This window comes from Onychostoma macrolepis, chromosome 20, assembly GCF_012432095.1.
Source record: "Onychostoma macrolepis isolate SWU-2019 chromosome 20, ASM1243209v1, whole genome shotgun sequence".
In the NCBI taxonomy this organism is placed as follows: domain Eukaryota; kingdom Metazoa; phylum Chordata; class Actinopteri; order Cypriniformes; family Cyprinidae; genus Onychostoma; species Onychostoma macrolepis.
The window spans coordinates 12,947,060-12,957,751 of NC_081174.1; the positions used below are offsets into that span (position 1 = coordinate 12,947,060).

The following is a 10,692-nucleotide window of genomic DNA, read 5'->3' on the forward strand; positions in this document are numbered from 1 at the left end:
TAATAATAATAATAATATATTCTGTCAAACATAGTTTGTGTTTTTGTGTGAAGTGAACATAATTTTTTTTACATCATTTTGACATTTCTTAATGTTTGTGTACACTCTAAACTTTTGTGCCATGGATGAGTGGTGAATGGGAAACTACAACTATTTGATGATTTTTTTTTTTTATTTCCACAGCTTTTCAAAATAGGGGTAAAAATACATAAATTGATTACAGCAGTCAGGAGAAAGAAAGATGTCCAATTTACAGTCACTCTGGTAATATAACACATAGTGCATAAATATCTTAATACAAATACAAATATCTTAATACTTAATAAATCTTTAAAAATGTACATTTAAACTTAATAATCTTAATACACTTTCTTAAATTATACTTATTATTCTATTATTATACTTATACTATTATTACATTTATTATACTTACAAAAATTACACGTTCCTATAAATATATTAATACAAACACAAATATCTTTATACTTAATACAAATATCTTTATACTTAATACAAATATCTAAAACAAATTATTAATATAAATAATGCCACGTCAAGGTGCCAGGCACTTCCAGGATGCAAGACACCAAGGCCTAAGTGGAGGGATGGAAAGGCCACTTATGTCAGTCTGCCAGACGCAAAGCTGACCGAAGACAGAAAACAACAGAGGGATTTTGTCTTACTCCACGACCTGAAACAAAAACATACATTAGTGTTATTTATGTAAACACATTCAATTTAGAGCAAATTTGACTAAATGTTTAGGATGATTATATGAAAAAACATTTAGCAAATCTTAGACTCTGATCGTAGTACCATAAACCAGTCGTGGAGCTGCATCTCCTCCAGAATAAGTCTTCGCTGTGGATCAGGCAGCAGACGAGAGCAAATTATCTGGCAGCATTCTGTTCAAAAAGATAAGAGAGATGTCTGATTATTAACTTATACTTTATTCCTTTTTTATATTTAGATATCAAATTGTATACTTTTATATTTAGAGCTCAAATTGTTCATCTCTGATGGAGATCTCACCTTGTGACAGGTCAGGGTTGGACCAGTCGTTCTTACTGATCATGTGCTGGTCTTTGTCATCTGGATAATACCCGCACAACATCGCGAGCAGCAGGATCCTGACCAAACTGTCGCCGGCTTTGCATGGTACCTGCCGTCGACATCGAACTCCGGTGGACAGAACATTTCTGTGCCTAAAGAGACGGAAGATGGAAGAGATTTTGATATTTAATGCATTTCTACAGCATGTACAGCAGGATTTGTTTCAGTGAGCTAAACAACCCATAAGCAAATAATAAAACATACCATTGTAGGCCATGTAGGCAAAGTCCTTCATGAGTGTGCCGCACACAAAGTCAATCAACTTGACATCCAATGTGTCCGTGTTCACTAGGAGGTTCTCCAATTTTATATCTCTATGGAAGACACCACGCTCGCAGCAAATGTTAGCGGCATGAATGACCTGCTGAATAAAATGTTGTGCCATTCCCTCGTTGAGCTTTTGTCGGAGTTTTACGAAGCTAAACATGCTCATGCTAGGCATGGGCCGCTCCAAGACCATGACATAGTGGTCTGTGTCGTCCTGCCAGTCCAGCAGTTTAATTATCTGAGGGACGCTGGGGCCCTTATTGGCCATGAGTGTCAGGCCAATCTCATGAGGAGATGTTTGGGATGACCAGGCTAAAAGAAAGAACATATGATGCTTAGATGGAGGTGGTTTCACATGAAGATGTTAGAAAAGGAAAACATTATGAGAACCGATAATATAGAGAGTGCAGGCTACTCACAACTCCTATATATAGCATATCTGGTGTCTTTTCGGCAATTTTCACAGCCACCTGATCAACAAAGCAAAGAATTAGCATTTGCACAGAGGTCATTCAAGTCATGAATCTGAACAGGTATGGAATAAATTAAACCTTTAGGCCATCCTTGCAGCGAGTTCCTGCATGCACACAGCCATAGCCTCCTTCACCCAGCTTGGGGCCAAATTCATATCGCCAGAAAATGTGGCCTATAGAAAGATAAACAAATGTAGTTAGCATGAAATCAATTTTTTATGCATTTGTAATAACATTTTCTAATTCTCATATATGTATTATTCTTACTGTTGTCCAGCTCCTCCGCTTCATCATCTTCAGTGAAGCCAACTGGAGTGTGGGTGTCCTGAGGTTGTAGGACGTCCTGCTCCAGCTGTTCCTCAGCAGCAGGGAGGACCTCAGAGACTGGAGCTTCTCCGAGATCATGAATCTCGACAATTTGCTGTAGAGAATTCTGGTCTAAAGAGGTGGAATACCAATAACATGACTCAAATCTAAAGTGAATACAGTATTGTTTACTTAAATTAGAGTGGTTCTTCAATTACATTTTGGTTCTTCAGAGGAACTAACTTCGTCTTGAGGTTGGAGGACGTCCTGCTCTAGCTGTTCCTCAACAGGGATTAGGACTTCAGAGACTGAAGCTTCTTGAAAATCATGGATCTCTACAATGTGATGTAGAGATGGCTGATCTAGAGAGGGGAATATCAGTAATATAAATAAAATATTGCATACTCAAATTACAGTAGTTTTTCATTTAAGGGCACTTTTGAAAAGAAAAAAAAAAACTGTACTGACAGGTTTGATAATGACACCTATCATCTCTGTCCACTGGGAAAGTGAGAATTGGATTACGGCAGTAAATTTACCTTTGTCCAGCTCTTCCACTTTGTCCTCTTCAATCAAACTAACTGGAGTGTGGACGTCCTGAGGTTGGGGGACGTCCTGCGTCCCGAGGACCTCAGAAGCTGGAACTTCTTGATGATCGTAGATCTCTACAATAGGGATGTGTTGTAGAGAAGTCTGATCTGAAGAGGGAACATTAATAACATAAGTCAAAAAATGACGATGAGCAAAAAAGATTGAATAATTAAAACTCTTTAGGCAATGCAAATCTATTTATTTCTTGAATTAACATTTACAAATATTGACTGTTTTGGTTTTACTAATTTTAAAGTTTTATTAATTTAGTTTTTGTTATTTTTTAGTAGTCATTGTTTAGTTTTTAAATTAGTTATTTTAGTACATCAAGTTAAACTAAATGAAAGAGAAATGTTGCTTTAGCAACAATTTTACTTTTTAATTTCAGCTGACGTTTATTTTATTTAATGGAACGAAGATGACTTTTATGGTTCTGGTTAACTAGGCTAAAAATCTTTAAATCAATTTCATTTGTGATCTTTAAACTCTCACTCTAAAATGTTTGGTAATGACAGCAGTAGCCTATCCTCCTAATCAAGGAATCTCTTTAATTAAAACTTCTATCATGTGATTTTACCATTGGTCTCCGATACGATTCCGTTTGGTTCACTTTCTCAGCCTTAGCCAGGTCGTATTTTCCAGCTCTTCAGCGAAAAAATTGAAGAAAAGACCTACAAAACTTATTTTTCTCTTGCTTCACTGCCTCCTTTTTCCTATCAACTCTCTCGTCAGCACCACCAGGCGTCTCATCAGGAGGATGAGGATGAGGATGAGGATGAGGACGGTTTTCCGCCGTGATGGGCGTGTATTTGAGCAGCTCACAGGGTTGGGGTTCATGTACACGACGCTCCACTTTATAAGCTTTCTTTGGTCGTGAAAACAGTCCCATGATAACACAGGTATTTTTTCACTCTGAAAGTAGACTACTCCGAAACTTCAACCAACAAAATGAGCAAGTGAGTTCCAAAGTTTCTTACAAAATGGTACAGAATGACACAAAATTCTTAGCCTATTTGTGCTTTACAAAGCACAAAGTTGCATAAAGTTGCTGGATGTATATTTTTATGTTTACTAAACACAAATAAAATTATGTTACAACTTAATACATTTACATGCAAACATTTTTATTATATTTTATTATATATTATATTGATATTAATTAGTTTACCAAATCATACTGTTGGTTCAATTAAATATTTTAAATTGTCGCAGCTATCTCTTCTCTTTTTACCTCATCAAAAAATTATATGCAAAGCAACCTGACTCAATTAAACACATAAATGACGTGTTGATTCAGCATCTCATCACTTTATTTACACATCAATTCCACCCAGAGGTGGGTAGAGTACCCAAAAACTGTACTCAAGTAAAAGTAAAAGTACTTGAAGAAATATTTACTCAAGTAAAAGTAATAGTCTGAATAGTTACTTGAGTAAGAGTAAAAAAGTATCGGATAAAAAAACTACTCAAGTAGTTAGTTACTAGTTACTTTGGATCATATACTGAATATAGTCTATTTTTATTTAGATATATAGATATTTAGATACATTTTTATACACACACACACACACTGCCGTTCAAAATACTTTTAATTTTTTTTTATGTAATTTATTTCAGTGATGCAAATCAGAATTTTTATCAGCCTGATTTATTATCAATGCTGTTCTTTTTTAGCTTTCTATTCATAAAAGAATCCTGAACAAACTGTCACAGGTTCCAAAAAATATTAAGCAGCAAAACTGTTCCCTGTTGAAAAAAACAGCATATGCTGGTATGGTATGTTTTGAAGCATGGGATGCTGGTTTGAACTGATTTAAGCTGGTCCTTTGCTTGTCCTAAGATGGTCCGACCAGCTCAAGACCAGCACATGACCAGCACAAACCAGCATCCCAGCTTCAAAACATACCTAACCAGCATATGCTGTTTTTTTTTTTCAACAACACTGGTAATAAAACAATATATTTGAATGATTTCTGAAGGATCATATTACACCGAAAACTGGAGTAACAGCTGATACAAATTCTGATTTGCATCACTGAGTTAAATTAAATTATATTTTAAAGTTTAATTATGTATTATAAATGTATATAACCTCTGACACGGAGAAGAGTGAAATCTCCTCACATGACCGCTACAGAACATCTGAACATAACGAAACAAATGCACATTGACGGATCTTCTTCCGTCTGTTCTACAAAATGTAAACAAATGTAGCCTTTATTTCTGAAAGCGTAAATATTGTGATATTGTAAATATTAATATTTCCATATTAATTGTGTCTAGGCGAGGCATTCCTCCTGGAACTAACGCGGGTTTGGCGGGTGTTTATTTCATACTCTGTGACAGCTTATTTAATGAATCAATTATACATTGTATTTAATGTGTAAGGTACATGTACAACAAACTGGTAATGTCGTAGTGGTATCGTGTATTGTAATCGAATCTATACCTGTGGAACCGACAGCACACGCGGTGTTCGTCTAATAAAGATCTTCATAGCTAGTAAACCATAGCCTTTGCAGATTTGCTTTCAACTGACTGTAGATCCAAAGCCACGTCTTCAGCGCTCTTGATGTTACAACTCTGAGTGAGAAGAACCGCTTCAGACGACTCAGCGCGTGCAGCAGGGAACTGAACGAATCATTCAAACTGATTCGCGAACCGATTCATTGGTCTGCCAACTGGTTTGATCAAGCCTTCGAACAGAATTGACTCAAAAGAATGAATCATTCGCGAACGGGCATCGCTCATTGCCCAGAAAAAAAAGTAGATGGCGCGCTTGGAATAAACTGAAGGATTTTTAACTTGTACTGCATTAAGATAAAGTAACGAGAGGAGCGTCGCCCACAGTAACGAAGTAAAAGTACCGTTTTTTCACTAAAAATGTACTTGAGTAAGAGTAAAAGTACCCATTTTTAAATATACTCTGAAAGTATTAGTTAATCAAAAAATTTACTCAAGTAAATGTAACGAAGTAAATGTAACTCGTTACTACCCACCTCTGATTCCACCTCAGATATTTGGTAAAAAAAAAAAAAAACAACCTTATTTTTTTAAGATAAAAAATTGAATAGGCCTACATGGTATACACATTAGGCTTTATAAATTTTAGTACAGTTACTGTAACTCCTAAATCAACACTTGTTGACAGCATTAAAAAAAAAAAAAAAAAAAAAGGTTTCACTTTATTTTGATGGTCCCTTTAACATATTCTATTGACTATAAGTAATGTTGCACCTACATTTCTACTAACTCTCATTAGAGTGTTAGTAGTGTATTAGTTGAATGGTAGGATTAAGGTTAGATTAAGTTGACACATTCTTGCAAAGTTACTTATAGTCAGTAGAAAATCTGTTGGGAGACCAACACAATAAGGAATTAGTAGATATGAAGCAGACAGTCTACTAATACTCTTTTGAGAGTTTGTTGACATGTAGTTGCAACATTACTTACTGTCAACAGAATGTTCAAAAGGGACCATCAAAATAAAGTGTTAACAAAAAAAAAATATGTCAAGCTAATACGGGATGTGTTTTTGTGAACATACATATTTTTGCATTCTTGATTTTTTGTGTACCTGCTACACTAAAATTTTGTTCCATGGATGATTTGGGATTTACAGTATGTTGTCTTCTCACATCAAAATCCATCAACATATTTGTTTAGAACTGTTTTGAACTGTTTTTGCTTATAAACAATGCTTGATCTGTGCTTGGAGTGGTGTGGATTACTTGTGGATTATTGTGTTTTTATCATCTGTTTGGACTCTCATTCTGACGTAACTCATGTTAAACAGTCGGAGAAGGAGTGACCTTCATCCCGAAGGAACTGCTCTTCTCATCCAATCTCAGAATCTCTGGCAGTCTCATCTCTTCTCTGTTAGACACACAGCAGTGTCAGCGACCTCTGAGAGCACTTGTCCTGTAAAAACACTGCTTGTCAGTCTGACACATACACAAATGTTGGCTTTATGTTTTATGGGGACATTCCATACATAATTTTTTATATTACTTTTATACAAACTGTATTTTCTATCCCCTTACCCCAAACCTACAGCTCACACAAAATTACTGGCAGTTTTAGATTTTCAAAATAGATCTTTCTGTATGATTTATTACCCAGTGGTTCACTTTGATATCAATTTGATGTCAAATATTGATGTTATGGCTATTTCTTCCAGTGGTAACTGGGTGAAAATAGGAAGTTAATCCCACACTGAAACTGGTTCAATGTGTATGTAGGCCAATATGTTTGATGTTCAATTTACATCAAATCAATGTCATGTCAAGTTTTTGAGGTCAGCTTGATTTGCATATTTGACGTCAATGTCTGATGTCAATTTGATGTCTACTCAACATCAATTGCCCGCTGGGAAGCTTGTTTCCTCATGGGGACCTAAGAAATGTCCCCACAAGGTCTAAATTTACTGGTATTACTGTCCTTGTGGGGACATTTGGTCCCCATAATTTAGGGAATACCAGGATCACACACACACACACACACACACATTCCCAGCTGTGAGACACCATGATACAATGTACAGATCACAAAGCCCCTGAACTCAGAAATTAAATCATCTGCTAACATGAAAATGTCTCCTACACCAAGCCACTTAATGTAAGGCTCAAAAGCAAAGCTCTGTTGTTTGTTAATTACACTGGGACATGGTACATAATGTACGGGTACAGATAGACTACTTTAGTGCATTCATATTTGGTTTATTTCGTGAGTAAAATCCTTGAGTGCTATAAGGCTTGCTGTTAATGGAGAACTAGAACCCAAAACTGAACTCAAACACTTCTCATAAATAGGGTACAAATTAAAACTATTTTTTCTTCAACAGTCAGTAAAAGAAGGCACTTAATCTTTAAAAAAAATGTTTATCATTAACTGAATGGGTTCTAACTAAATTCAAAATTTTATGTACGCTTTTTGCTATTATTTATTTTAAAATTTGTCTAACAATAAAGTGAAAATGATTTAATAATTTATCAAATAGAATGAAATAGTCTATGTGTGTGTGACCTTTTATTTCATTAATTTTATATGATTTGCACAGGTACAGTTTTATAAAAAATATACTTTTAAGATTTGAAGTACACATTCAATGCAATTCAAAAAGTGCACAATCAATAAAATTAAGCACACTTCTTTTTCACAAGTGCAATTAATGAGAAGTTTAGGGAATGATTATTGTAGAAAGAATAATTAATTGCTATTATAATTAAGAAGGAGAAAATGAACACAACATTGAAAAAAGGAAATAATTTATTGAATTTTCGAAGAAAAAAAAAACATAATGAAAATTTTTTTTTTTTTAACTTTTTTTTCTTTTTTTTTAAGGGTTAGTACCTTTTAAATTCCAAAAAAGCAGACTATACTGAATGACTGTCTAATAATCTTTGCTCTATGTTGGCTGTATTCACGACGCAGTAGCTGGTTGAAGGGGACCAAACCTCGCAGAAACACCTGACTTGGTTCCATTTGACCAGCCACAGCAAGGCGTGCTGCTTCAACCCGATCTCATGAAAGTGCGTATGAATTGTACGCCAAATAAAACTGAGAACTCGTGGTATTGATACGCAAAAATGGACTTTGGCGTGTATATGCTACGCGATGGGATTAGGGTTGTGGGGTAGATGCGTATCATATGTACGCGAAAACTGCGTATTATATGCATGCCAAACAGGTTCATATCATATGCCAAAGTCCACTTTTGCGTATCAATACCACGAGTTTTCATTTTTATTTGGCGTAATATATTTATTCGCATTTTCATGAGACCGGACTCCAACCTTCAGACAGAGAGAACGGCAGGCAGAGGACGGAAGACTAACGGAGCTTATGTTGACAATGCTCAGCAAAACATTCTTGCTGCTTACCTGTTGAAAAGACAAAGGAAAAATTAAATAATAATTAGAAAATAAAGCGAAATTAACTTGGCAACAACTTGCCAGCCCCATTTATAAACTGTTTCTTCAGTAAAATGTCATTTGTATTTCCTGTGCCGTTCAATGGATGAACATTACCACACAAGTTTAGCATCAATTACTGCCTTTTTGTTTAATGTGCTGATAGTTGGGAAAAGAACACTTTAGCGTCTTCTTTAATAAAACCCCTAAGGTGCCTGGCTCTCAGGAGAGACAGCTGTACTCTGTCAATCTGCCCTGGACTTTCAGTAGCTATGGGGTAAGTGAGAGATGATCGGGTTGTGGAGGCCCCATACGCAGGTCTACAGCCAGCCAGCTGACTACAACAGCTTTACCACCTGATCCAGAATAATTCATGCAGCTCAAATGATTTTTGTCTTCTTAGAATACAAAATGGCACATATTTATGCTACTTTGGGGTTAAAACGGTTCAGTTTAGGTTGAATTAATTTAACTTCATATCCATCATGATTTGTTTATTTGCATGCTCCGGTCCTGTGGTGATGGATTCCCCCTGAAACCACACACTTCCTTACATTCCATAACTTGAATATTCATATGGGCATATAAGGAAGCATGTCATCACAAGGGGCAAATTTTAGTTTCCTCACAGAACAGACAAAGTTGTCAGGAAAAATGCATAGAGAAGAGATACATTTTTTAAACAATATATTTATTTTATTTTTTTGCTTCCTAACTATATTAAATTACAAAAAAAGCAAATGCTGCATAACTCCAAAGTGAATCCAGAAATATTATCCAGAAAGATCAAAAAAGCAGTATTTACCACTCCTTCACAGCAAACGTTTGTTATTCACTCATTGTAGAATGAGTAATAATACAGCTCAAGTGCGAAGAAAAACTAAATTTACCTGTATGTAGTTATCTCATCCTTTTTGATCATCATTTTTGTGTTGACAAGTGTCCATAGACAAGGAACATGGAGGTTAGCCAGCCAAGCAGGAGAGGACTAGCACATCTAGCACTCCAACATCTTCTCACATTTAAATAGACCTGAAGTTTTCTCATTCTGCCACATGGAAGGCTCAAAATGCACAAACTGCCCCTTTTTTACTCTTGGATATAGGAGACTGATATACAGTAGATCAAAGACAAGCTATGACACCTCAGGTGAAAACCCAGTAACACGCTCATACCTCTATTTCCTTTAACAGCACCATTTCCAGTGGCAGAGGTGTAAAATCTTCCATTTGCTGCCTCGTAAAACAGAGATGTCACCCAGCATCTCGGTCCGAATCAAAATGGAGCTATATATAATATATATAGAGCCATTATATGTATGTAAGAACTGAAAAAAAAAATCAAAGACATTTTTATTCTGATAAATTGCAACTTGTTTATCCCAAACATGAAATGGGCTGCTCCCGTTTAATCTGAAATCATTTGAAGGCATTTAATCTCAACTGCCTTGCCAATTAAAGAATGAGAAAAGACTTTAAAATAGTCTCAGATGTTGTAATTAGTATCATGTAAAGTCTACTCCAGTTCAGAAAAAAAACACTGCCTAAAGCCAACTCAGTCTAGCAACAAATGAAAACTCTCCCCACACCTTTCTGTTCCCATCTTTCCTCTTCTTCTGAGTGCTAGTGTATCGTCCTCTTTGCTTGACTGGTGGATTCTGCCCAGACATGGCCACATGCTCCTGGCCTTTTCAAGCGCTCAGCCTCCCTTATACTCCCCCCTCTCCCCCTGCGGTCCTCCACCTGTTGGTGTCCTTTAGAAGCCAGGGCCTCTCCTATGCCTGCTGTCCAACCCAATCAGGGCCGTGACAGGGGAGAGCGAGCCTGTGAAATCACACCTCTCAGCTGTTCACACTCGCCTCCAGACACCCTACACCCACTGCTCCCCTTTTTACACCGAATTTCAATGGCTCCTTTAGGGAGAGAGAAGAGAAACCAGGAAACAACTGCAGGCGAGTGACTTTTGTACAGTGGTGGGTTAGTAGTCACAGCTGAAACAAGCTAGTGTTACTACTGTCTAGGATTTGGCAA

General features: G+C 36.3%; 1 long non-coding RNA gene and 1 pseudogene across 1 annotated transcript; both read right to left on the reverse strand.

The window, feature by feature from the left end:
- Positions 1 to 197: 197 nt before the first annotated feature.
- LOC131527191 (serine/threonine-protein kinase pim-2-like) lies at positions 198 to 2,923 on the reverse strand (annotated as a pseudogene).
- A 3,121-nt stretch (positions 2,924 to 6,044) lies between these two features.
- Positions 6,045 to 10,332, reverse strand: LOC131527192 (uncharacterized). The gene is made up of 3 exons (XR_009267611.1): positions 10,251 to 10,332; positions 9,553 to 9,989; positions 6,045 to 6,671 (listed from the first exon to the last, which is right to left on the reverse strand). It is a non-coding gene; the product is annotated as an uncharacterized LOC131527192 (long non-coding RNA).
- Between the last annotated feature and the right edge of the window lie 360 nt (positions 10,333 to 10,692).